The 24,849-nt window shown below is 46.7% G+C and overlaps 1 protein-coding gene across 7 annotated transcripts in view; it reads right to left on the reverse strand.

The window, feature by feature from the left end:
• The window catches only part of Shroom3 (shroom family member 3), a 280,782-nt gene that overhangs the window by 58,181 nt on the left and 197,752 nt on the right, over positions 1-24,849 (reverse strand). The window contains exon 1 of one of the 7 annotated variants that reach the window (XM_075944417.1): positions 2,468-2,759. The exons of the other annotated variants lie outside the window; for them this stretch is intronic. The gene's annotated coding sequence lies outside the window, so the exon portion shown is untranslated. Of the gene's footprint in view, positions 1-2,467; positions 2,760-24,849 lie in introns of those variants that run through there. 7 annotated transcript variants of the gene reach the window in all.

Genomic DNA, 24,849 nt, shown 5'->3' on the forward strand with positions numbered 1-24,849 from the left:
GGAGGAACCAACAAAGCCGAAACACTGCTGGGGTCCCCCAACACTCATTATAGGCCCACTTGGTTTTGGTTAATGTACCATGAGCGCCACGTGAACATGCAAAGCAGGAATAACTTTTGAGAAGGAAATGGTGGTGTTTTAATTTTTTTTTGGGGGGGGGGGTGGTTCTCTGCATATATCCCTGGCTGCCCTGGAACTCACTCTGTAGATCAGCTTGCCTCTGCCTCCTGAGCGCTGAGATTAAAGCGTGTCTCACCACCACCCGGCTTAAAAATTTAACTACAAGGAAATAATTTTCTGAATAGATTTGAACATTATACAGTATATACAAGTATCAAAATATCACACGACACCCCATAAGTATGTACAACTTTAACACATTGGTCAAAACTGGTAACTTAAAACTGTAGCCAGATGTAAGTCATATAAAGAATAACTGACTTAAAAATGAAGACTGCGCAGCCGGCATTGGGTGTTCAGCTGTACCAACTCCCAGCTACTGGAAAGTTGAGGAAAGAGCGTGGCTTTGAGGCCAGGATCCAAGGCCAGCATAGATAACAGGAAGGGAGGGGGGAAGGAAGGGGGGGTAGGGTGAGGTGGGGAGAATAAGAACGATTCCAGCCATGTCTTCCTTAGAGGTTCACTACACAAGATGACACGTACTCTTCCTGCATTTAAGGAAAAACTTCTCTTTCCCATAGATCAATCCTTCCTTGAAACCACAGAGTTGACTCCTTATTCAACCTACAACTCTTTAGAATCAAATCATTGGTGGACTTTCTGGACACCACGGAAAAGCTTTGGGAAGTCTCAGCATGATCTAAAATCATTCTCAGCAAAATAGCCTTGTTTCAGAAAATGGCATCACCTCAGCTATGCTCAAGTATTTTTGGCTCAGTGTCCTTTGTTCCCAGGTCACTGCAAATGGAAATTTGCTTAGAATTCTTCAACCGTGAGTTTGGGAGAGGTGAGTGACCTGTCTTATTCAGACAGTACCACACTGAAGCCATCCTAGGCAGATGGATGTTTATCCTATTCTTAAAGTCTCCAGGGAAGTAAATTCTCTACAGCATCCCTTGGTAACCTTCTCTAGGGTTTTATCAAGGGTTTGGTAAGGAAGTCCTGATGAAGAAACCAATAAAAATATTAACTTTATGAGCCTAGCTACAAGCTCTGGAAAGGGCATGTGTTTGGCATTTTGCCGTATTGGTGAAGGGATGTATTTACAAAACAGGCTGTACAAACAGAAGCCATTTACCAGGGGCAGATGTGGGAAGTTGATTCAAGAGAAATTGCCACCATAAACTCCATTTCAACCTGGACACTATGTGCAGGAGTTACTGTTGGTTACAGCATTTTAAGTAAATTTATTTCCTTGTCAATTCCTACTGTTTCTAAACAGATTAGGAATGGGAGGTAAAATTCTGCAGCTCTGAAGTTCTCAACTGATTAGGTGGCTATAAAAAACCAGGTCTTAGGAAACTTTGCATTTGCTTCTTTCTCCCTCTATCTCCTTCTTCACAACAATCATAGAACGCTTTTAAAGACTGGAAAAAGAAATTTTAAAAGAGGGAAGACTTCTGTGATGAGAGAGAAACAAAGCACAGGAAAAAGTACTTTTCTAAAGGAGCCCCTGAAATTAATTGAAATCTAGGCCAGCTTCTGATTAAATTACTTGAAGAGAAGGTGTTTTCAATGGGACTGTAATCCCACTAGCCTTTAAAAACTATTAGAGAAGAGAAAAAGCACGGGTCTTTGGAAGCCCACGCACCCAGACAGCTCACAACAATCTCCCCATGGGAATTACACGGATGTGGTGCTCAGCCGAAAGCAACGTGTCCTACATCTGTGCGCGGCAACACTGAGATTGGGTGGGTGGGGGCTGGGGGATAACGCCAAAGGCTTTAGAGAAAGAGAGGACTACACCCCGCCCCCACGGCGAGGAAGTTTTAGCTAGCTCTCTGGCAACACAGAGCAAAGCAAACGTCAGGTGCAATTTCATTTCCATGCTACCTGACAGCTGAACACCCTCCTGGAAATCATTGCCTTGGCGCTGGAGTCGGTGGGGGAGGGGCACGCGCGCCCCTCCAAGTACTTTGGGGCCTCCCCGCTAGGGACCAATCCAGTAACATTAAGAAAGGCAAGGCGGTCTAAACTCCGCAGGGGCCCTGGTGGGAAGTAATTTATCAAAATTAAAATATTTCACAGATCATTTCTCCTGAAGCGTTTTCACGCTGTCAGTCACCAGCAATCCTGTTGGAGTGGCAGCCCAGCGTACCCTTCCCACCCCCCGCCACCCCCGCCCCTAGCCCGGGTGAGAAAGTCCAGGCCTGGAGTGTCAGGAGCCCCTCGGAGCGCGCCACCTGCCCGCAGCAGGCTGGCTGGGTCCCCCGGGAGACCTTCTCCAGCTCGGGCTTCTGGAAGTCTCCCGACCGCCCCTGCCCGAGTCTCCGCGCCCGGCACTCACCATCGCCTCCCGGCCCCGCGGGGCTTCTGGCCGCCGCCAAGTTCAAACTCCGCGGCCAAGGCGCGCGGAGCATCGCCAGGGGCTGCGCGCGCTCAGCAACGGGCGGCGGCCGCGCCCTGCGCCCGGACGCGCGGCTCGAGCTGCGGTTCCTGCTCCGGATGTGGCGGCTACGGCCACCGCGGGTCCCGGGCGAGCGGGCCCGTCCGTCCCAGCGGGGTGCTGCACCGCCACGCCTCCTGGCCGGGGTCGCGCACGCACGGGACCGCGCTCGCGGCGCGCAGCCACCAGGTAATCCTCCAGGAAGCGCCCGCGATTGGCCCGCGCTCAGCGTTGTATTTGCATGTCAATGGCACCGAGCGCGGCCGCCCGGAGGCTGGAAGACCCGGAGCGCACGGTGGTGGCACTCCCCCGCGATCCTCGTGGTTTTAAAGTGAGGCGACCTACGCGCGCACCTTCTCTCCCTATCAGTTCGCACCCCGCGGTGTCTTCTTTGCACAAGCCACAAACAAATAGCAACCTCCAGGAGCCCGCTCTCGCTGTCTGGGGGCCATCCAGTTAGTAATTGACCAAATGAAGCATGATGAAGCAAGGTAAAAAGTTCACAGCTTTTTAAAAAGCTCACATTACAAGGAAAATAACCACCTTTTTTTTCTTCCCTCGGTGGGTCCTCTTTTCAGCGGGTCAACCAGACAGATTCGGGTTGTTGGTGATGGGGTCCAGCTGCTGCCGCACCCCCGCCCAAGCCCCTTTTAGTTTCCTTGAGCATCACCCCAGGTCAAGGGAAGATGATTTCAACCATATATTAAGGAGATTTATGTTCAGCTTTTCACATTTTTAACATTGTATACGTTGTAAACATTGTATACGTTTTAAATTATTATATGCATACATTTTATAAGCTTTTAATCATGTACGTTTCCATTGGTTCTGTACTTATGGCATGGTTGCTCCGTTAAAAGTAAGGAAAGCCTGGTGTTATTTTCAGTTTCGTCTTTCTTCAAAGGCTATCCCAGCCTCTTTCAATGGAAGCTAAGATTCCCTCCACCACCACCACCACCACCACCCCCCACCCCGCGCCCATTACGTTTAATTGCTTTCATATGTCTTCTCCATAGGTTATCATAACAGTACAGTTTGCAATTGATTGGCTTTATTCACACTCAAGCAGAGTCCCTATTGCTAAATTTCCAGGTTCCATATCTATAGCAATATGCTGCATACACACAAGATGTCTAACTAGGTAGGCGGCAGCTGGGAGCCTTAGTTACTGCCCAGCTGGTAATTTGGCTGTGCTTAGCTGAACTGTTTGTTGTATCTTTACCGGCTGCAGGGGTGTTAGCAGCCACAGACCTCTTTTGAAAACATGGACAGCCTGCCCCTAACTCCAAAGGTATTATCTCTGTTAAAACAGTATTTTCTTTTACATGTGGTATCTATCACAAGTACTTACTACCACATGGTCACAGGGTGTCCACACTGTTGCTAGGCATCGGAGGCAGGCAGGCAGCTGATGTTGCTGTTTCGTGTTCTAATGACTTTATGGGAATCCAGTGTTAGAAAGGGGCCTCCAGGGCCTGAGAGATGGCTCAGCGGTTAAGAGCACTGACTGCTTTTCCAAAGGACCCAGGTTCAATTCCCAAAACCCACATGGCAGCTCCAGTTCCAGGGGATTTGACACCTTGACACCAATGCAAGGAAAATAAAGTGAAATAAATTATAAAAAAAAATTAAAAGTTTAAAAGATTAGAAAGGGCCTCCAAGAACTCAAGGTTGCAGAAGAGGTAGTCCTTACAGCTTATAGCACTGGGGAAATGAACTCAGCCAGTCCCTCAAAATCCTCCCTTGACTTTGTACCTGATTAACTCTGCTAAGTCCTCAGGGGCTTAGGAACTATCCTTTTGTTGTTGTTTTCTTAATTGTTTGGTTTGGCTTGATTTTGGTTTTGTTTTGTTTTGTTTGAGACAGGATTTCTCTGTGTAGCCCTGTTTGTCCTGGAACTCACTCGGTAGATCAGGCTGGCCTCGAACTCAGAGATCCGCCTGTCTCTGCTTCTCCAGTGCTGAGAATAAAGGCCTGTGTCACCCCGCCTGGCTCAGGGGAACTTTCCTAAGGGTGGAACAGACCCCTATACTTTGTGAAACACCACTTTAAATCCACAGTGCAGCAGCACAGTTTGGGTCCAGATCTTACCTCCCATATGGCCTGTACAGTACCATGTAATTCATCTCTATGACCAGAGGTCCCTGCGCTTCTATTATACCAGAGGTCCTAGAACAATACTTGTCTTATGTCTGCAATTTAGAGACCTGGGTTATTTTTAGAGATGGAAGGAAAGCAACCTGTCTCGTGGGACCCAAGATGAGACATGAAATGATGAAATCCCAGGCACAATACAGAATCATGTTGGTGTCTGTCTGCATACACTGTGGGTAAGTTCTCTGACCTGGTGCCTCTTCTGCAGTGGTTTGCCCTTGCCTGCAGCAGAGCGGAGTGAGCAAGGGGGCGGGAACCAGCCTGTGCCCAGTGTGTGCAGCAAGGGGGCGGGAACCAGCCTGTGCCCAGTGTGTGCATGTGTGAATTCCCAGTGGCTGACTAAAAATGTTCCCTGTGAAGCCACACTAGGCTTTAGTGCCTGCATTAAACGTGCCTTTCGAAGGTATGTTTTACATTAGGATTCAAAGACTTTTATTGGAAAAGAATATTAATGAAGAAATAGAACCTTAGAAAGTTACTTTTTGCACTCTCCCCTCCTCAAAAGCTTTGGTGTAGATTAAAGGCCAGAGACGCTGGGCTAACTCTCCATCCCACCAGCCACAATGTATGTTTTTATAATATATGTTGTGCCTTGAAAATATTAAGCCAAATTTTACTTACAAGTAGGCTGTCATTAGTTCTTAGGAACTCAGTGGCTTTTTCCCTCTATTTTTTCCAAATAAGAATTATTATTATGTGAGAAATATATTTAAGCATACCTTTTACACACATAAAATAGAACCTTTCTCTTGCCACAGCGGTCCCATGTATATACAAGGAATACAACGAATTCCTTGGTTCATCTGCACACTCTTGAATATTGACACTTTAGGAAAACAATAACCATATCTGCTGAATATTTTGGGGACTATGTAAGAGTTAATGTAAACAGCATAAAACCAAGAAAGAGGATTCAAAATACGAATTTACTGCTTCACAGAGAAAACGTTAGGAAGATGAGGACGCGCTGCTTTTTGAAATGATGTCTGGGCTTCGTGGGAGCATTCTACAAGTTTTGGTGCAACAGTCACTCTCATAAATATATTTTAAGTTTTTGAGAGACAGCAAAATGTGAAAAGCGAACAGCTAGTCCAGTGGGGGCGGGGGTTTTGAAATGCAAGCTTAAACCAAGGAAATTCATCCCTGGCCACTCCAAATCCAAGAAATGGCTTATTTTATAGGAAGTGATGTAAAGGGGGAAACCTAATCACATTTACAACTTCCAAGAGTCTCTTTGTCCTTCCCCCTCCTCCAAGTCCTGCTAGCATTGCACATAATGCTCAAGCCAAAACCCTCTGAGCCCACTCCTTCCTTCATTCTCTCCCCTTGTTTAAGGCATCTTCAACTCCAGCCGGCTAAATCCTGTTTACAAAGGAACCTCCAGGTGTTCTGTTCTTTGGAGCCCCAGGAACAAGGGCCTACATAAAGGCCTTTATGCAGCCTGGCTGTTACCCAGAAAGCTACACAGGCTCTTGTAGGGGTCAGAACCTTCAGAAGAGAAGGGGGCAAGGACTAGGTAGACAAGGTTCATTCATCACTGCGGCTGCAGAAAACATGTTACTGCAGCAGTCCCCTGCAGCAAGCATGGTTAGCTGGAGCAGAGAGGGGACCCTGTGTAAAACCCACTCTGCTTTAAACAGAACCAAAGGAAAGGACAAAACAGTGACACTGGAGGAAGGGACAGTTTCAGGTAAGGATGGTTCTTGTCCTCATCGAAGTGCCAGGTCATTGTCAACATTATGAAGGCTGTTAATAAGTCACAGTCACCCAGGTCAGCGTCCCAAGTTGCTAAGGAGACACCAATTGAAAACATGCCTTCTGGGATGTCTTGGTTGAAAGATTTGAATTTTAGAAATGGAAAGCAACCTGAATATTTGTTTAAAATATAAATCAAGAAGTAAGCATAACACTGGAAAACAAAGAAGTTGAGGGCTGGGCATGTAGTTCACATGTGCCTGTCCTCCCAGCACTCAGGTGATGGAGGAAGAAGGATCAGAAACTCAAGGTCATCTTCAACTACGTTACAAGTTCGAGGACCGCCAAGAATACGTGAAGCCCTACCTCAAAAATTTAAAAAGTTGTATAAACAGAGAGAGACAGGCAGGCAGGCAGATCACAGCTTAAGACCTCTACATTTCACTGATAGGCACAGCCTAAATATTTACTTGTTATATGTGGTGTTTATGTGGAATTCTGAAAGTTTGGGGTTTTTTTTGGGGGGGGGTTACTTTTTTTCCTTTCTTTTCTTTCTTTCTTCTTTTTTTTTTTTTAAGTTTTCAAGACAAGGTTTCTCTGTGTCTGTCCTGGAATTCTCGTGGTACACCAGGCTGGCCTCGAACTCACAGAGATCCGCCTGCCTCTGCCTCCAGAGTGCTGGGATTAAAGGCCACCATCGCCCGGCAGCTTGGGGGTTTATATCCATTCCTCGATTATTTTGGATGACAATGTCTAGAAAGCAAATAAAATCCCAATAGAATGACAGTGGCTGACACCGGCACACTCGGGCTGAGTTAGCACTTCTGTGTCACCAACCACACTACACACTTCAGTTAAGGGCACTGACTGCTTTTCCAGAGGACCCAGGTTCAATTGCCAGCACTCATCAGCTCCCAAGTGTCTGTAATTCCAGTTCCAGGTGACCTGACACCCATGGCAAAACACCAATGCACATAAAATAAAAATAAATGAAAGAAACTAACTTCAGTGCCTAAAATAATCTGACAAGCTAGGGACAGCTGAGTTCGAGACATGAGTCAAATACTCAAGTTTCATTTCTACTTATATTGTAGTTGGCAGAATTTAGGAAGCTTCAGAATAGCTTACGATGAAGAATTACCACATTCATCCTCATTCTCTTTCCTCGGCTACTGCAATTCGGGATCTACCTACAAAGTCCCCACTCGGGGCACTAGATGGCTGGAGGCCTAGCTGTCACTTCAGGAAGCTTTCTGCCGCTCAGGAGCAGATTCCAGTCTCTAAAGACAGTTCTTCAAAGCTGTGGGTGACGGTACGGGTCCATGATCCCAGCACACAGGAGGCTGAAGCTTTCAAAGTGAGGCCAGGCTGGCCTTCACAGCTGAAACTGTATGAAACGGGAGGGAGGATAAATCTCCGTGCTCAGTTTCCTGAGAGAAAAACTGATGGAGCGGTTTGAGCACGGAGAACGGTCAGCAGCTTCAGGAGCTCGCCAGCGGAGGGCAAGGTTAGCTCTTCTCACCAAAGCTCAGCCTTTCCTGTGTGAAACAGGAGTAATTAAACCTCCCACGGGTGATGATGAAGATCATAGTGGGTAATCATTGAGTGTATGCGTTTAGGGGAAGGGACTAGGTTGTTCAGATTCCCTCTGTTGGATTCCTGGTGACTCCACCTTCCTCCCAACTGGTGCCTTTCTCTGGCAAGGCAAGAACGAGTCATCATAACCCATAGATGCTTTAGAAGAATTCTCTGGTTCAGCAGCTGTTGACCTGTGGGTCACGACCCCTTTGGGGGTCGAATGACCCTTTCACAGGGATCGCTGATCAGATGCTTACATTATTATTCATAATAGTAGCAAACTACAGTTATGAAGTAGCAACAAAAATTATTTTGTGGTGGGGGGATCGCCACAACACAAGGAAGTGTACTAAAGGGTTGCAGTGTTAGGAAGGTTGAGAGTCACTGCTCCAGCCAGAGGCATTTTTCTCCCATAGGAGACATTACAACTCTTTAGAACTAAAGCGGGAGGGCGAGGAGAGCCTCAGGGAACACAGGGACACTGGGAGAGTTGAGTCCTGGATGGAGATTCTGGTGAACATGCGTGGAAGTCAGGAAGAAGTGTGCCTGGGCTGGAGAGAGCTGGCCCTTTCCACTAACCAACTGCCCAGTGACTTAGAACAGGCACAAGGATTCTGCAGAAGTCAAATGAGCAGAGTCCTGGTCAGTATGAGGAGGTAGCAGACACCACGATCCCAGCTGGGAGCATGCGCATGGGGAGACAGCAGCCCAGAGACTGCTTATTCTCCATGTACCACAAGTCCACACATGCGCACGCACACACACACACACACACACACACACACACACACACACACACACACACACACACAGGGTCAGGGTGAGAGGGAGAGAGACAAAGACATCTAGACTTTCTCCTGGTTCCTTTTTAAGGAGTTGCTAGTGGCTAGACCAGTTGGCTGCTGCTAAGTTTCTGTCTCCTGCCTAAATGAGATCTCCCAAAGCAAACTGCTCAGGTTTTAGAAAAGAAACAGTCCCCTCTCTCTCCTGATATGTCCGTGGCTCATAATTTGTACCCAGCAAACAATCAAAGGGCTTCCCAGTACATCTGGCATCTCTACGAGTTCAAAAACATAGCTGTGGTTATCTTGCCTTACAGCTCTGTGTGCGGTAGTTAAGTTGGAGAGAATGTGTCTGGGAAGTATTCCCATGGCTGTTAAGAAAGGCCCTACAGGATGAGCAAGAGGAGGGAAGGAGTAATTCAGGGGAGGGGCCTCGAGGTCCCAGAGCATCAAAAGCACGGGTCAATGGGATAGTATAAGTAACTAGAGAAAGGGCAAATAATTAGCATAATCAGAGAGGCAGTTGGTGGGCATTGATGGTCTCCTTGCCACAGCGGGATTCAGATCATCTGGTGTAGGCTAGGAGAAGTCACTAAAACCTTTGCCTCAGCATCACAGCTTGCTGTGGTTGAAGTCCCATTGCTGCATATGGGGGACAGGCCAAACAGGGGATGCTGGGCTCCCTGACCTTGGCCGTAGGCTTTTGCCACCTTGGTAGAATCAATCCAGCAGGGCCAGCTCAGACTCTGGAAACAGCACAGACAATTGGAGCCCTGGCTGCAGCCCTTGCTAGGTGTCCTTGGACTCGTCACTTCCCTCAAGTGAAGTGAAGGAAACAGCTGGACTCAACTGTGAAGCAGGAGCTTAGCGCTGATCCGAACCACACAGCTGTCGGCATCTTAAATCCACTAGGTCGCCGGAAAGTACTTAGAGCGTTTCTTGCTATAAAGCAAATGCATGTTTGAATCTTAGCTCCTACTGGCATTTAAAGTCACTGTGTTCTTATGGGGAGAGAATGATGATTGTGTTCTTACTATATTCGACTCACGGCATTCACATAAACATTCATACCCCATGTAAAAACTCTCAGGAAAGAAAACCCACTGTGTTCTGTCACTAGCCAGAGGCAGAAAAGTCTAGCTGCAATTCTGACAACTCCCTCTCGCCAGCTCGTGCTGAATCTGCTAGTCTGGGCCAGAGAAAGTGTTCTTTTCAACCTTGAAGCTCTGAGCAGGGCTGACGAGAACCATTCACGACTGCCACACGCTTGGTGTGTGAAGGGCACTGACTCCGGAAAGGCATGTGACCTAGGTGACAAGTGCTGCTGCCCAAGACCTTGCACGGTTAAGACTCCATCAGTGACAGGCCCTTAACAGCGTGGGTTCAACTGGAGTGCATTCAACTCCTGTTCTGTCCTTGTTGGCAGAGAGTGTGCACCGGGTGGCGCGTGGAGGAGTGTGTAGGGCTGAACAGTCTCGAGCCGGACTATATTCAGAGCCCCAGCTGGCCCTGCCAGTAGGGATTTTAACTGATCACATCTGGAAGACACGAAGACTGAAATGTTTTCATGGGGACTGTAATATTTTTTGATTTTTAAAATACAGAATTTATTTTATTTTATGTTCACTGGTGTTGTGCTTGCACGTATGTCTTCCTGAGGCTGCCAGAAGCCCTGGAACTGGAGTTACAGAATGGTGTGAGCTGCCATGTGGGTACTGGGACTTGAACCTGGGTCCTCTGGAAGAGCAACCAGTGCTCTTAACCACTGAGCGCCCTCCCCCCCCCCTCTGATTTATTTATTTTGTTCTGCCTGCATGTATGCCTGCAGGCCAGAAGAGGGAACCAGATCCCATTATAGATGGTTGTGAGCCACTGTTTGGTTGCTGGGACTTGAACTCAGGACCTCTGGAAGAGCTGCCAGCGCTCTTAACTGCTGAGCTATTTCTCCAGCCCCTTCTCTCTGATTTTTTTTTCCCCATAAAAATATTCACGTTTCTTAGGACATAGATAAAGACGCAGATAGGTTTGGGAAGGGAGGGCAACATGTTGACTTAGACATAGGATAACTGTGGCTACTGTCTTTGGTTTTTGACTTGTCTTTTAACAGGTATGGTTGTCACTTGGTATCTCTGAGGACAGGTTTCTCCTGTTCCCACCCCTCTGCCAGTCTGGAACTGTGGATATTCAAGCCCCTGGGTAAGTTGCGTAATCTTTGTGTATAACCTTAGTACATCATGGGTCTGATTCCGGTTGGCTCCTGTGGAGACCAACTGTTCTGTGTTCCTGTGTGAGCACCTGCCGGATAGCTAGATGGGAGACAGTCCACGAGAAAAGCTGAGTGACAGAAAGAAACCTGGGCCAGGAGGCGCCCTGCAATGGAAACCAGCTGGGCTCGCCAGCCGTGGGGACAAGGTTTAAATCCAAGCTGGAGTATCTGAGTCTAATCTCGTTTGATACCTAAGGAGAGCGCGGAGGCAGGTGATTCTTTGGTGAACTGGCATGATAAATAACAAAATGACCTGTTGCTATCTGTCCCGATGACTAAAAGTATCGTGTTTCCCCAGGGCTGCAGGACCTATGACTCGCTGCTTCCCTGACTCATCAAAGACACCAGCAGTTACTGCAGAGCTACCCAGAAGACAACAGTGTGCCTGCCTGCTACTTTTTAACAGAAACGTGGTCAGAGAGTTGTCATTTCATACCCTCCCATCCTGCCGGGGCTCTGGCCTTTCATGAAAAACCTGTTGCTACTTTTCTTAGCACCAATGATATCCTCTTATGCTTTCTTTCTTACTCCCATGTGTGAAGTCTTGGCTACATAGAAATACTTTAAACTTAAAGGCCGCAGCATGGCCATTCAAATGTCTCCACAGTGAGGAAAAGTAACTTCAAGAGAGAGGTTTTTACTAAAAAGGAAAGCGTCTGGGGTAAAGCAAATTGGGACTTTAGAGATGCAGGTGACTCTGATGACTGCTCACAACTGAGGTGCGGAGTGGAATGTGCCCCTAAAGGGGCAGAATCAGTTTTCCACCACCCACCATCACCTGTAAATCCTAGTATTTGTGCTTCAAAATAAAACGCTTCCACCAGCAAGCTGACAGTCTTAAAGGGCGCGCTGCTTTGGCTTTCAAAGCAAAACAGAAGAACCAGATATGGCGGCCCTTTTGGCGGCTCAGTTTCATTCCTAACCTTAAGGAGCCAAGGCACTGCCCCTTATTATGCGGTCAACACCGCAGACCGTGAGCCTCTAAAAGAGATTTCGGCAGGCCCTGGTGCTGACTCTTCCTAGAGCCATCTCCTGTGGTCCCTCTCCTCTGGTCTGCCTCCTCGGCTGCCTCACATCACGGTTTACACTTTCATGTGCAGATTCTAGCCCCAGTCTGTCTCAGTTTCCAGCTTATTTGCTCTTAAGCGGGACTTTCTCCTTCCTTGTAGGTGTCCAGGAAACTGTTCCCCTCCAAGCCGGATGTCCCTGTTATTCTACATACCTTAGCTTCTTGCCTAGGAACCAGAAGATAAAATGGGATAGAATTTTTTTTTAAGTTCTTGTAGCCAGCACATTTGGGAGGCATCCAAAGGTTGTTTATGTTGGCTAAAGTCAAAAAGGTCACAAACACTTGAGCAGATCTAACTGGCTCTTGATTGCCATTGCCTCATGGGAGAAATCAGGACAACAGTCTTGCCCAGAAACAGGCGACTGACTGCCCGGGTTTGCACACAGCGCAGGCTTTGTATACCTGACTTTCAGTCTGTACAACAATACCTAAAGGTAGCCACGACCAGTCACAGAAGAAAACAAAGGCCAGCTTAAAATAACTTGGAGGTCCATCACTGAAGAGGGGAGAACAGGAATGCTGGTTCCAAATACAGGCTTTCCCCACACCAGCCTGGGTAACCAAAGAACTCAAGAGAGACTGTCAGTGAAATTATCTCAACAAGTGGCCAGAGTGTGTCCATCTCCTAGAGGGAGGAGAAAGGAAGGCCTTTCTCTGTAGGCAAAGACCACAGCTATTGAGAGCATCAAAAGAAAGCTATATATAAACCAATTTACCAACGGGAGATGAGTAGAGCCCCTAATACATTCCTCTTAAGCAGCATGCCTCCTGCCAAGTGCAGGGCACTGTGCCCAATTCCACCTACGTTAGCGCAGCTATAGGGGACTGCGTTCAAGGCACCTGTAATGACTCAGATGGTTAGAATTTGCCAGCATTCCCTGGTTTCTGGATTGTGTACCTGACTCACATTTTCCTTTGTCTGGGTTTCGGTCTCTCCCTTCACCCCCGTCTCCACTATGAAAATCCTAGTCAATTTCCTAGATCTGTGTGTATTCCTTTCTCAGAGGCACTTCTGCGGCCCTTACTGGAAAACCTCTGGATGTTCAGAAAGACGTCCGCCATCTACTACAGACTCTAGCACATTTCCCCTCGCTTAACATACTGATACAATTAAAACAAAAGTCTCTTGGGGTTCGGCAATGGCTCAGGCCTTAAGCACACTGTCTGTAACGACAGTTCCAGAGGATTCAACACAGACAAAATACCCATACTGGTAAAATAGTTGTAATATGTGTGTGTGTCTCCCCTTATAGGCTAACAGTGTTCCAAAACCAGGGAATCCACCTCATCCATCTCGGATGTCCTGCAGTGGACACACAGCACATGTAGATATAGTTGAATTACGTTCCTACAGGCCAGGCCAGAAGAACAGCTCAATAAGATTACAATTACCTAGCAAGCTTAGGCCCTGGGTTTGATTCCCAGCACAGCACAGCAAAACAAAACAAAGCATAGAACTCTTTGTTAGAAGCCAGTCTGAGGTCTGTCTTTAAAAAAGCCTCCCACATCACGAAACAAAGGCCTGTCACCTCACTTCTGTGAGCCCAGGTTGTCCTTGATCCCTTTAGTTAAAGAAGCCCCATTCTCTCATTGTCTGTCCTTGCGTGCTCTTGCCATTTTTTCCCCTGAATTGTGAACCAAAGCTTTTGGCACTTGCCATCAACTGCCGTGGATCACATATGGCTGTCCTGTGTTCCCAATCAGATCCACTACAGAACCCAATCTGTCTGAAAGGTGTTCTTATTCAGTGTACTAAGAAAGACTCTCAAATATTTTCAGCAGGGTCTCAATCTCTACCTTTCTTATTCAGCCCTTTCGTTTTCAACGTTTTGAGGGGAGGGGGCACACATGCATGTCTGTCACAGCATGCATGTGGAGGTCAGGGAAATGCCAGGGACTTGGATCTCTTTCCACGCTCGGGTCATCGGTGCCTTTGCCTGATGAGTCGTCTCGTTGGTCCTGATCTCTTCTTGACACCAAAGAGCCTCAAGAGCCTCTCTAACCCTGTTCCTCGGCCTGTCCTGTCTGCCTGCTCTACTGCAGCATGCCCCCATGGTCTTGACACCGTCATAGTGAGCCCACGTGTGCTCCTTAGCAAGCATGGAAGCCCACCAAGCGTTCTATTGGAGATTTAAAACTACCAACTTCACCAGACAAATACTGCTTTAAATTCCGTTTATATCACTAATTGTCAGTTGGGAACTCTTCTCCCATCTACTCAGCAGCTGCAGATTGTGAGTATCTCTGTTTAGTCCAGCATGAGATTCCGACTCTTTCTGGAATGGCCTCATCCCAGACTCAGCGTGCTTGGTGCTTCCCTCCCGTTCCCTGCCTGTACCCACCACGCTCATCTCGGGCCATGCTTGTGTCTGAAGAGCCTGCTTCTGTCCACAGTCACGTCTGTGTCTCAGGGAGCACTGGGCTCTTTCCCACGTGCAGGAATGAAAAACCGTGACAGGCCTTGAAACTTCCCAGAAGGAACTGTCCGAGCCAGTGATTTACAGCCTTGGTTTCCTTGTTAACTGACTGCCAGACTTCAGGAAGCTGGAGCCAACCCGCCTGGGCCGGCATACATACCCCCACCCTCCTCACCCCCTGCAGCCCGTGTGAGCCAGAGACCAGTGTGTAACAGTTGCCTAGAGCAGACCACTGGGAGGGCTCGGTGTGGGGTGGAGGTGGGGCGGGAAGGAAATTGTTCTGGAATCCTCGTAGGTGCTCTAGCTAAGTAAGATGGTTCTGCTTCCCCACAGTTAGCAGACACTTCCATACAGGGCTATGTGAAAGAGAGACTGGATTTCAGCCTCCCTCAATATCTGAAAATATGCAGGAGACAACAAACAAACAGGAAAACAAAACCCTAACCTAGAGAAATATAGTAAGAAATCAACGTTGTTGGAAATAGGTATCTTCCTACACATATATATATATATAGTCACCTATCCACCATACACACACGCGCACACACATACACGCGCGCACACCCACACACATACACACTCCCCCACTCACTCCCCCACCCCCCGACATACTCACTTCCCATCCACACACATACACATCCATCCATTCCCCCTCCATATTTAAAAATCTTTACTTCCCGACACACAAGAAGTTGAGGACATTATACAGACTTTGAAAGTCTATCTTTTAAACTAATTGTACACTAAATCAGACAGAGTGAATAGAGAATCTTGATCTGTTTTACACTTTGTCCTAATGCAACTGAGCTGTTCAGCTGCAATTTTTATGTTTTATATGCTTTACCACAATTAGAATTATTCTCATCTTGAAAAGCGAAGAACAAGAAATGAAGAGAAAGGAAATAGTCTTACTTCTTCATGAGAACCCGCTCCTGGACTGCTAAGTAAACCCACCCAACCGCCAGCCGTCTAGCCTGGCGCATAGTGGTTCTGATTAAATCTCCGTCTTTATAAGGAGACAAAGCAGGGAAACAGACAGAAGTTTGCAGAACCAGAAGGGAGAGCTGACAGTCGTCCCCTTGGGAGTCTTGTTGCTCAACCCCAGCCAGCAGGCTATTTTTAACATTACTCATGCAGAACGGAGGAAGTTTCTGAAAACTGAGATATTAGTCTATACTCCATCCCTCCTATGTGATTCCAACTTAAAAGTCTACCAATGATCCAGGGAGGATGGCCATTTCAACAAGCCCAAGTGGAGCAAGGATTCCAGTTCCGTGCCTCCCTCAGCCTTCTCCAGAAAGCAGAGAAGGGTTTGTTGATCGGTCTGACGCAATTTGGAGTCACTTTTCTTTGAAGATGGTTGAAAGGACAAGCAGCAAATATTGTAACGAATGCTTCCTTTAACTCTGTGAATTCTAGGATGAAGGTGATATTCTCGAGGTATGAGACAAGAGCCTCTTCATGCCAAGGATACTCTTCTCCATACACTGAAATCCACTCCCTTGAGAAGACTAATGAAACCAGGGCTTGGAGGGGCGACTTAGCAGTTAAGAGCACTGGCTGCTCTTGCCGAGGAACTGGGTTCAGTTTCCAGCACCCACTTGGCAGTTTTACAACCATTCACGCTCTAGTTCCAGCGACTCCTATATGTCCTCCTGTGGCCTCCATGTGCACCACACAGCTATGAGTGCGCCGACACACATGCCCTGAATGTGAAGGTCCTGCCAGGTCCTAGTTAGGAGTCAGAAGTTTATCCAAAGGCAAGTGGAAGCCATTGGAAGTCTTTAAGCAGAGGAACAGGGCTACTTTGTAGAGGCCACGGGTGGAGAGGAGCAAGGCCAGGGGTCAGGAAGGGAGGCAGCCTCCATCATACAGCCTGGAGGTGGTGATGGCCTTGCGCTTGGAATGTAAGCTCCACTAGGCCAACATCGCTCATCTGGTGTCAACTTTTGTCGCTTGTGTATGGCTTCCACACTTGACTTATGCTAGGCTTCTAGCGCTAGGTACCTGGCACACCAGGCGCCTCTCAAATATTTGCTGAACAAACAAGAACAGTCATATGGTTGAGCTTGACTGAGGCCAGGGATTAAAAGATTGCTATAGAAGAGGAAAAAAAGGTAGGGAGGCACAAAGGACAGAGCCTTATCCATTTAAACAGTCATGCCCCTTGGCATTCCCGTCCTTAAGATGTGTCTGTATGGTTCAATATGAAGTATCAAAAATCTTTTCTGGATAAAATGCTCTTCTTAAAAGAATATGAATTGATTTCTTTCCCCATAAATTTATAGCATTTTGCAGCCATCACCATATTCCAGTTTTAGGATATTTTCATCACCCTGAAATTTCTCTCATCCCCATCCCTGCTTGCACCTTCAGCCCTAGGCTATCAATGAACCTCCTCCCTTCAGCTTCATGGATTTGTGTTTCCTGGGTATTTCAAATAAACAGAACCACACAATAGAGGCTTTTAAGTGGCTGGCTTTCTGTCACTATGTCTTTGAGACTCATCCATGTTATAGCGAGTGTCAATAGCTTGTTCCTCTTTATTGTTGAATCGTGTCCCATTGTATAGCTGTACAACATTGGGTTTATTTATTTACCAACTGATATATGGCTTGGCTGTCCCCATCTTTTGTGCATTGTGAATACTGCCGCCTTTTACATTTATGTGCTTGTCTGGGAGTGGCCAGGCAGAGTAAGAGTCTGTTAAATTTGACTAAGAACAGAGAAAAGGTCAAGGAAGATGCCCAGACTTTTAGCTTGAGCAACAGGATGTGTGCTAATACCAAATTCATGGAGCTGGGTGCAACAGAGGGAGAGCGGTGATGGGGAGAGGGACATCAGTTTGACATAAGCTACCTGCGACGTGTGGGTGGGACAGCCAGCGGTGCTAGTGTGGTCTTGGGACCTTCTGTTAGCTTCCTCAAAACACCTGACAAACTTAGGCCACTATTTTGAGCAGCCAATCCCACCTTGAGATTCCCTCCTGGGGCATAATCATAGCCATGGCCTGTGACAGTCTCCTCTCTCTATTAATCTCACCACAGAAGAAATTGATAGAACTTCCCACTAAATGATCATTTTGGATCACTTGGCAGTTATAACATCTGCTATGTACACAGCATTTCCTTTTCAGAAACCGTGGTAGGTGTAAGTAACCAAGTGTACCCAAACCACAGTTCAGTGGCATCAAGTCCATCCAAAGGGCTGTCCCTCGGTCAACACCATTCTGACAGAACTCAGGCAAGCTGAAATACATAAACTGCTTTTATAATAAACAATCACATAAATCTAGAGCTGCACCGAGTGAACCCAGAACTCTCTCTAACTTTAAGAAACACTGGGTACCACAAAATTCTCGAATGCTACACATACAATATAGAAAGCGGCACATTTTTGGAGGCCTTTGGACATATCCCTTTAAATCACTGAATACTTCAGCCCAAACATTTCCTCGGGGGAAATTCTCTTCTTTCCCCTTAATCCAGAGGGTCATGCTGTGACCTGGTTCTGTTTGGTTTTGTGATAAAAATGTCTAGCTGGAACTTCACGGCGCACTTCAAGTTTTCTGTAATATGCAGGGTCAGGCAGGTCGGAGCTGATACTGCAGGATTTCAGGACAGCACTTATCAGAGATTGAAGGGATGACATGGGGTCAGGCTGTCACACCTGATGGCAAAGAGAAAGACTACCCCAGCAAGGCGCAGGGAGAAGTTTTGGATTTTGCGTTACAGAGGAAGGGTGTAAGTAAAGTCCAAGTATCTCAAAAACAAAACAAACAAGCAAAAACAACCTGCTCCTTTTCACACGCGGACAAAACAGACAGTTCTTGGGAAAATACCAGAACAGGGCAATGCATCTATTCTATCAGACTCAGGAAGATTTATAGCACATGGCAGGAATTAAGATAATAACCTCGGCAAGTTTCAATAGCCATAAACACCAGCAAACACCAGCTGAACTGCTGTAATGGCACAAAACAGGAAGTCCATAGGACATCCAGGCAAGGTTCGCCACTCCTGGGAGAGCAATGTACCTTCCAGCACCTTCTCTCCTCCAAGTGGCTGGCTCTCCTGGCAGGGACCATACATAGGTCCAGGGTGCTCCAGGAATGTCACAGCTTCCTGGTACACCTGCCCAGATGCCACACCTGTAACTGGTATGGAAGGTGGGTCAAGAAATTAAACATAAGCTATCAAAGGTAGGGAGATAGGAAATCGAACCGACCTCGCCTGGATGCCCACCTGGTTACACTGGCTGAGTGTGGCAATGGATAAACACCTCTCAGGTAGGATGGCTGCCAAGCGATTCCTCCATTCACGACCCAGGGTAGAAGACTGTTATTGCTCAAGAACATGTCCAGTCCTGTGTTATTATGTGAGCAATAAATTTATCCCGCCTAATTTTGATGGCATTGGCAACTACAGTAACAAAATAACAACTGTAAAAGCCTAGAGCCTGCTTAGGGTGGGACACAAGTCAATGGTCTTCAGTTTGGGCTCATTTGAATCACCTAGCAAACAGCCTATAAACCAAGACTTAGTCAGGGCCCTGGGGCTGGGAAAGTGGGAAGACTGTATTGTCTGTAGAGAGCCAGAGTTGCTTTTTGTTCTGCATGAAGTTTCAGTTTTGTAAGGTGGGTGTTGGAGAGCAATTCCTAAGGCACACCAATGTGAATATACTTTGCTTTCGACAATGGGATGGAGCCCAAGGTCTTACACAGACTAGGTAAATGTTCAAAAATACTTGACAATAGGGTCTGGAGAGATGGCTCGGTGGTTAAAAGCACTGACTGCTCTTCCAGAGGACCTGGGTTCAATTCCCAGGACTCACATGGCAGCTCACAACTGTCTGAAGATCTAGTTCCAGGGGATCTGACACCTTCACACCAATGCACATAAAATAAAGTTAAATAAACCACAAAAATATTTAAAAAAATACTTGACAATACTGAACCGTCCACTTAAAACTAACTGGCTAGGTTAGTAACTAGTATTATGTATATTTATTCATGTAGCTGCTTTAACCACAATTAAACAATCAAAAACAAAGATCACAGAGGCTGAGCAATGACTCCAAGTCAAATGAATTATAATTCCTGGGAATGGATTCTAGCACCACCGCTGCCAATAATCATTTAATAATAGCACAGACGGTGTTGCCTTTGAAAGCTCTGCTCACCTCCTCACATGGAAGAAAAGGAATCAGATTCTTGAGGCTGGAGAGGCAGCTTGAAGGCTACAAGCACTGACTGCTCTTACAGAGGACCTGGGTTCACATCTCAGCACTCACGGGGAGGCTCACAGCTACCTCTAACTCCAGTTCCATGGAATCCCATGTCCTCCTCCGGCTTTTGCAGGTACTAGGTATGTGGTCACTTACATACATGCAGACAAAACACCCATACACATAAAAATAAAATCAATAAAGTGCGTTAAAATAAAAATAAGATTGTTTGATTGAGAGTCACACTATCAGCCATCTATACGTTCCGGCTACATAAGCCAAAGAAGAGTCACCAATCAGAAACAAGCACACGGAAATGACATAAAGGTTCTGGCAATGTGTGGCTCACTCAGCTCTTTAGATGGGAACTAACCTGACTTTACAAATACAAAATGTTTTCTTTCCTTAAATTCTTTTTTTTTTTTTTTTTTTTTTGGTTTTTCGAGACAGGGTTTCTCTGTGGTTTTGGAGCCTGTCCTGGAACTAGCTCTTGTAGACCAGGCTGGTCTCGAACTCACAGAGATCCGCCTGCCTCTGCCTTCCGAGTGCTGGGATTAAAGGCGTGCGTCACCACCGCCCGGCTTTCCTTAAATTCTTAACCTTCTGAGCTGGCAAGATGGCCCAGTAGTCCAAAGTGTTTACCAGGTAAGCCTGGCAGCCTGTGTTTGGTCAGAACCCACGAGAAAGGGCAGAACTGATGCCCACAAGTTGTCCTCTGAGCTGAGCCATGATGGTACCCACCTTTAATCCCAGCACTGGGGAGGCAGAGGCAGGCGGAGCTCTGTTAGTTCAAGGCCAACCTGTTCTACAGAGCTAGTTTTAGGACAGCCAAGGTTTTACAGAGAAACCCTGTCTTAAAGAAAACGCCCCCCAAAAAATAAAAGGATAAATTTGTCCTCTGACCCCACAAAATGCCCATACCCACACACCTCAGAAATACACACAATAACAAGAATACATTTTAAAAATCCATACATTTTTAAATAAACTAGTTCATGAGAAAAAGGGTATTCTCCACAGTTTTAGGAATGCTGATAACCACAGGAATCCCATGCAGCTCACCCACTGTGTAAACCTGGCTTGCTATCTCCAACTGCCAGGAAATGGGAGCCAAGCATGCTTGGGTACATAGGTCAGATAAGAAGCTGTTTGGACAGCCAGCAAGGTGTCTCAAATCAGCACAGGAGGGAACTACAGAGCAAAAGGAGCCACAGGGCAGAAACAAGCCAGGGGGTGACGGTTCACTGGAATGTCTTCATCCTGTCCAGGGAGGCCTTCCAAGGACCGTCGCCCATGGAAACTGTGGCCCCAACTTCTTAGACAGAAGCTGGACATCGGAATTGGAAAATATCACAGAGGGAGGGCTAGGGTAGGAGGCATTCTGTCTAATTTGGCATTATGTTTTCTGCTTATTGTTTTCTGGTTTTAGTGCAGGCAACATGTCAACAAGGAACAAAATGAGCTGTAAAGGAAAGTCTCCCACAGAATCACCACCATACCACATATGTTTTCCCTTTTTATGTTCTCTTGCTCATAACTTTGCACAGCGTACATTTTACTGTGTTATCCAGGGTCTCTCTATATAGTCCTGGCTATCCTGGAGCTCACTATGTAGACCAGGCTTGATGTGGGATTTCCTTCTGTGTGCTGTGATTACCATTGATAAAGGAACTGCTTTGGGCCTATAGCAGAGCTATAGGGGAACAGAGCTAGCTGGGAGAAACTAAGCTGAATGCTGGGAGAAAGGAGGGTGGAGTCAGGGAGAAGCCATGTAGCCCCTTCCAGAGACAGACCCTGGGAACTTTACCTGGTAAGCCACTGCCACATGGCAATACACAGATTAATAGAAATGGGTTAAATTAAGATATAAGAGTTAGCAAATAAGAAGCTAGAGCTAATGGGCCAAGCAGTGATTTAATTAATACAGTTTCTGTGTGATTATTTCAGGTCTGGGCAGCTGGAAACGAACAAGCAGATCCCTCCTCCAACACAGGCTTGCAGCCTTGAACTCACAGAGATCCTCCTGCCTCTGCCTCCCTAATGCTGGGAGTAAAGGTGTGCACTGGCTTCATTTGGTTTTTTTTTTAATGACCTTCTTACAGGTTGCCGTTTTTTTACAGTAAGATTCATGTGAGTAGGCAAATGTGCGCTGGCAGACACTGAGCCCCTGTATCTTCCTATTTCTGTTGCACGCACTTCCCCAGTGCTGGGGTTATGAACACGCTCATGACTATGCCCAGCTTTCTAAGTAGGTTCATGGGATTTGAACTCAGGTCTTCCTTCTTGCCCAGCAAGCACTCTTACCTGCTGAGCTATCTTCCCAGCCAGTAACATATTTTTTGATGGGTTGTTTATGGTCTACAAATTGATACTGTTTTGTTTTTTATGCCTTTATTACCCCCCCTTTTTTTGTTTTGTATTTCTAGGGAAAAATGAATGAGGACAATGGGCGCCTTTGGCATCCATCTGGGGTGATGAACGTGGTCTACATCTTGCCAGTGGTCAGACGACACAGACGGGCAGGTATTTATCTGTCAGGACTAAGGTATAAACATTTCAGACTGCAAATTACCTGCCAATAGAACTAGTTCTAAATAAATTGGAAAAGGAATTCAACAGCATATATTCTAGCCTCTCACATGCAGAAACACCCACTTTCTGGCTAGCCCCGAACTTAATCTTTTCTCACACTGTAAGAGGCTTCCCAAAGCCCATAACAGCTTCCCAGGATTCCTTAGGTTTCTACTCAGGTGTTTCTGTAAGAATCCTAAACACAGTCAAGAACCTCGGGTTAAACTCCACTTATCTAATCCGACAGTTTCTAAACCAAAACAACCACCGCTGTGACGAGTGAGGTTTCAAATGTGGGCTCCAGGTTCCCAGAAGGAGCCCAAACAGTTGCATGGCAGGAAGGAAGTCTTGGACCACCTATTAAACACTGTCCTCAGAAGGCTTCTTATGCACAGGGAGTGGAGCACGGGACCCTCTCCTGTGAGTTTACCTAGGCATGCAGTCACCAGGAAAGGAGGCGAGGCTGCAGGATGTGTGGGTATCTACAAGGAAAACAGACAGTGGAATACAGAGGCAAAGGCGAGGTGGGAAAAGTCCCCTGTTAGGTGGCAGCCAGGAGGAAGAGAATGCAAATGAGCTCTCCCTGGCTGAGTCACTTATTGCTGTTTAACCCCAAGGATCATCCAAAAAGGCTTTATTAGATGAGTCAGTTATGGGCCTGGCTGCATGCATCACAAATAGTTACAAATTATTAGTTGTTACAAATTCTCTAATCCTTTCCAAAAAAAGGTTCATCACGAAATGATGGCATGTGAAATTGAATCCTTCCGTCCTGTTTCCATATATAAATGTGGTGTGTCGGATGCGTCAGTATTGCCACATGCCTGGTTTCGAAATGCAGAGATGCTTGATAATTTGACTGAGTTGAACTGAGACCATTTACTTGGTCTTTTCACCCTGGGGGTGTCCGTGTCTAGCTATTACTGGGACCCTAACACGTGGGCGCGCGCGCGCGCACACACACACACACACACCATAATGAGGAGGAATAAGAAGGTTGTTCTGCGTCTTCCTGCAGGAACAACCACTCGTAACAATGTATGGCTAGAAGTTACTGCTCCACTCTGTAGCCCTTATTAAACCAGAGTTTTAGGACACGCTTTGTCTTGCTTGTTGCTAATCTTTTATTTTAAAATTGTTTTTAAAATGTGTGTGTGTTTGAGAGAGAGAGAGAGAGAGAGAGAGAGAGAGAGAGAGAGAGAGAGAGGTGTGTGTCTGGGTGTCCGTGGAGACCAGAGGGTGTCGAATCCCCCGGGATTGGAGGTACTGGCCGTTGTGAGCCTCCTGACATTAAGTGCTGGGAATTGAACGTACTCTTAACTGCTGAGCCATCTCTCCAGCATCTGTTCTGGCTTTCTTGAGTAACCCAATGCTGACTAGGTAAAAAGAAATAATTTTAGTCTTGGTCTTTTCTGTTGTGGTCTCTATGGAGATGGAAACCAGCAACCTCATGGTCTACCTGAGACCTGAGAGCCCGTGCTCACTGCTGGGTCATCTCCACGCACGAAGTCTTCTCTTCCCCCTGATCTCATCGTTGCGTCTTCTCCTCGGGGCACCTCTAGAAATGTTGCCCACGTGTCTGTGATGACTGAGTTCCTTCTGTCTGGGACAGTGAACGTAAGTTACCGAGCTCTGTCATTTGGCGCTCTACTTCCTGTCCTGAGTTTGATGGATGCTAAACCCCCACAACAGTGTTTATAGGATTGTGGGGATTTATTGAAGTTGTATGGAAAAGCCATTGATAGCCATGAAAGCAAGTATTGGCATCAATCTGATCACTGTAGAAAGATTCAGAAGGAAAGAGAATTACCCTTGTTAGTGTGTTAGGTATGTGGATCCCACACCAACGGCTGCCTGCAACCCAGTAAGGGACTGAAGTTCACAGAAAGGACAACCTCTGACATGACCAGAGAGAAGACAGGTGGCACTTGTCTTAATATCACATCACTGGGAAAGGGTCCTGAAACCAGCACAGGCTGAGAGGACCAGAGACTGTGCTGGCCACCAGCTTGGTGTCCTTAAATCCCCTGCTGCCCCCGGGGCTACCAAATAGTCTTCATATTTTTGTATCCAGAGGTCCCACAGTCAAACAGCGTGCCTTTCTAGTAAACAGGCCAATGGATGTCACTGTTGCTCTGCTGAAAGAGATCCTGGATTCCACGGGGACCTGAGCAGCTCTGCACTCAATCCTGTTACTGTAAGACAGCAGAGTGTGCTCAGGACCAAACGCAAGCGGAAGAAAAGGAGGCAGTAACTGAGGATCCGTACTCAGGACAAGGGAGAGCAGATGGCTTTGGACACAACGAATAGCTGTACATAGAGCACATGTCTCTTTTCAGAAGAAAAGGTCACAAAAGGAACCAAACCAGCTCCTTTGACTTCAAATAGTGTTTCTCCCACACAGCAGGATTTTGACTCAGAGACAATGCTTGATCATTTGGTAAAGTAAATATGTATGTATGTTTATGCTGATATTGAGCGTGAGCCCTCTCTTCAATAGCACTACATAAATAAATACATCTAGC

This window comes from Microtus pennsylvanicus, chromosome 12, assembly GCF_037038515.1.
Source record: "Microtus pennsylvanicus isolate mMicPen1 chromosome 12, mMicPen1.hap1, whole genome shotgun sequence".
Classification (NCBI taxonomy): domain Eukaryota; kingdom Metazoa; phylum Chordata; class Mammalia; order Rodentia; family Cricetidae; genus Microtus; species Microtus pennsylvanicus.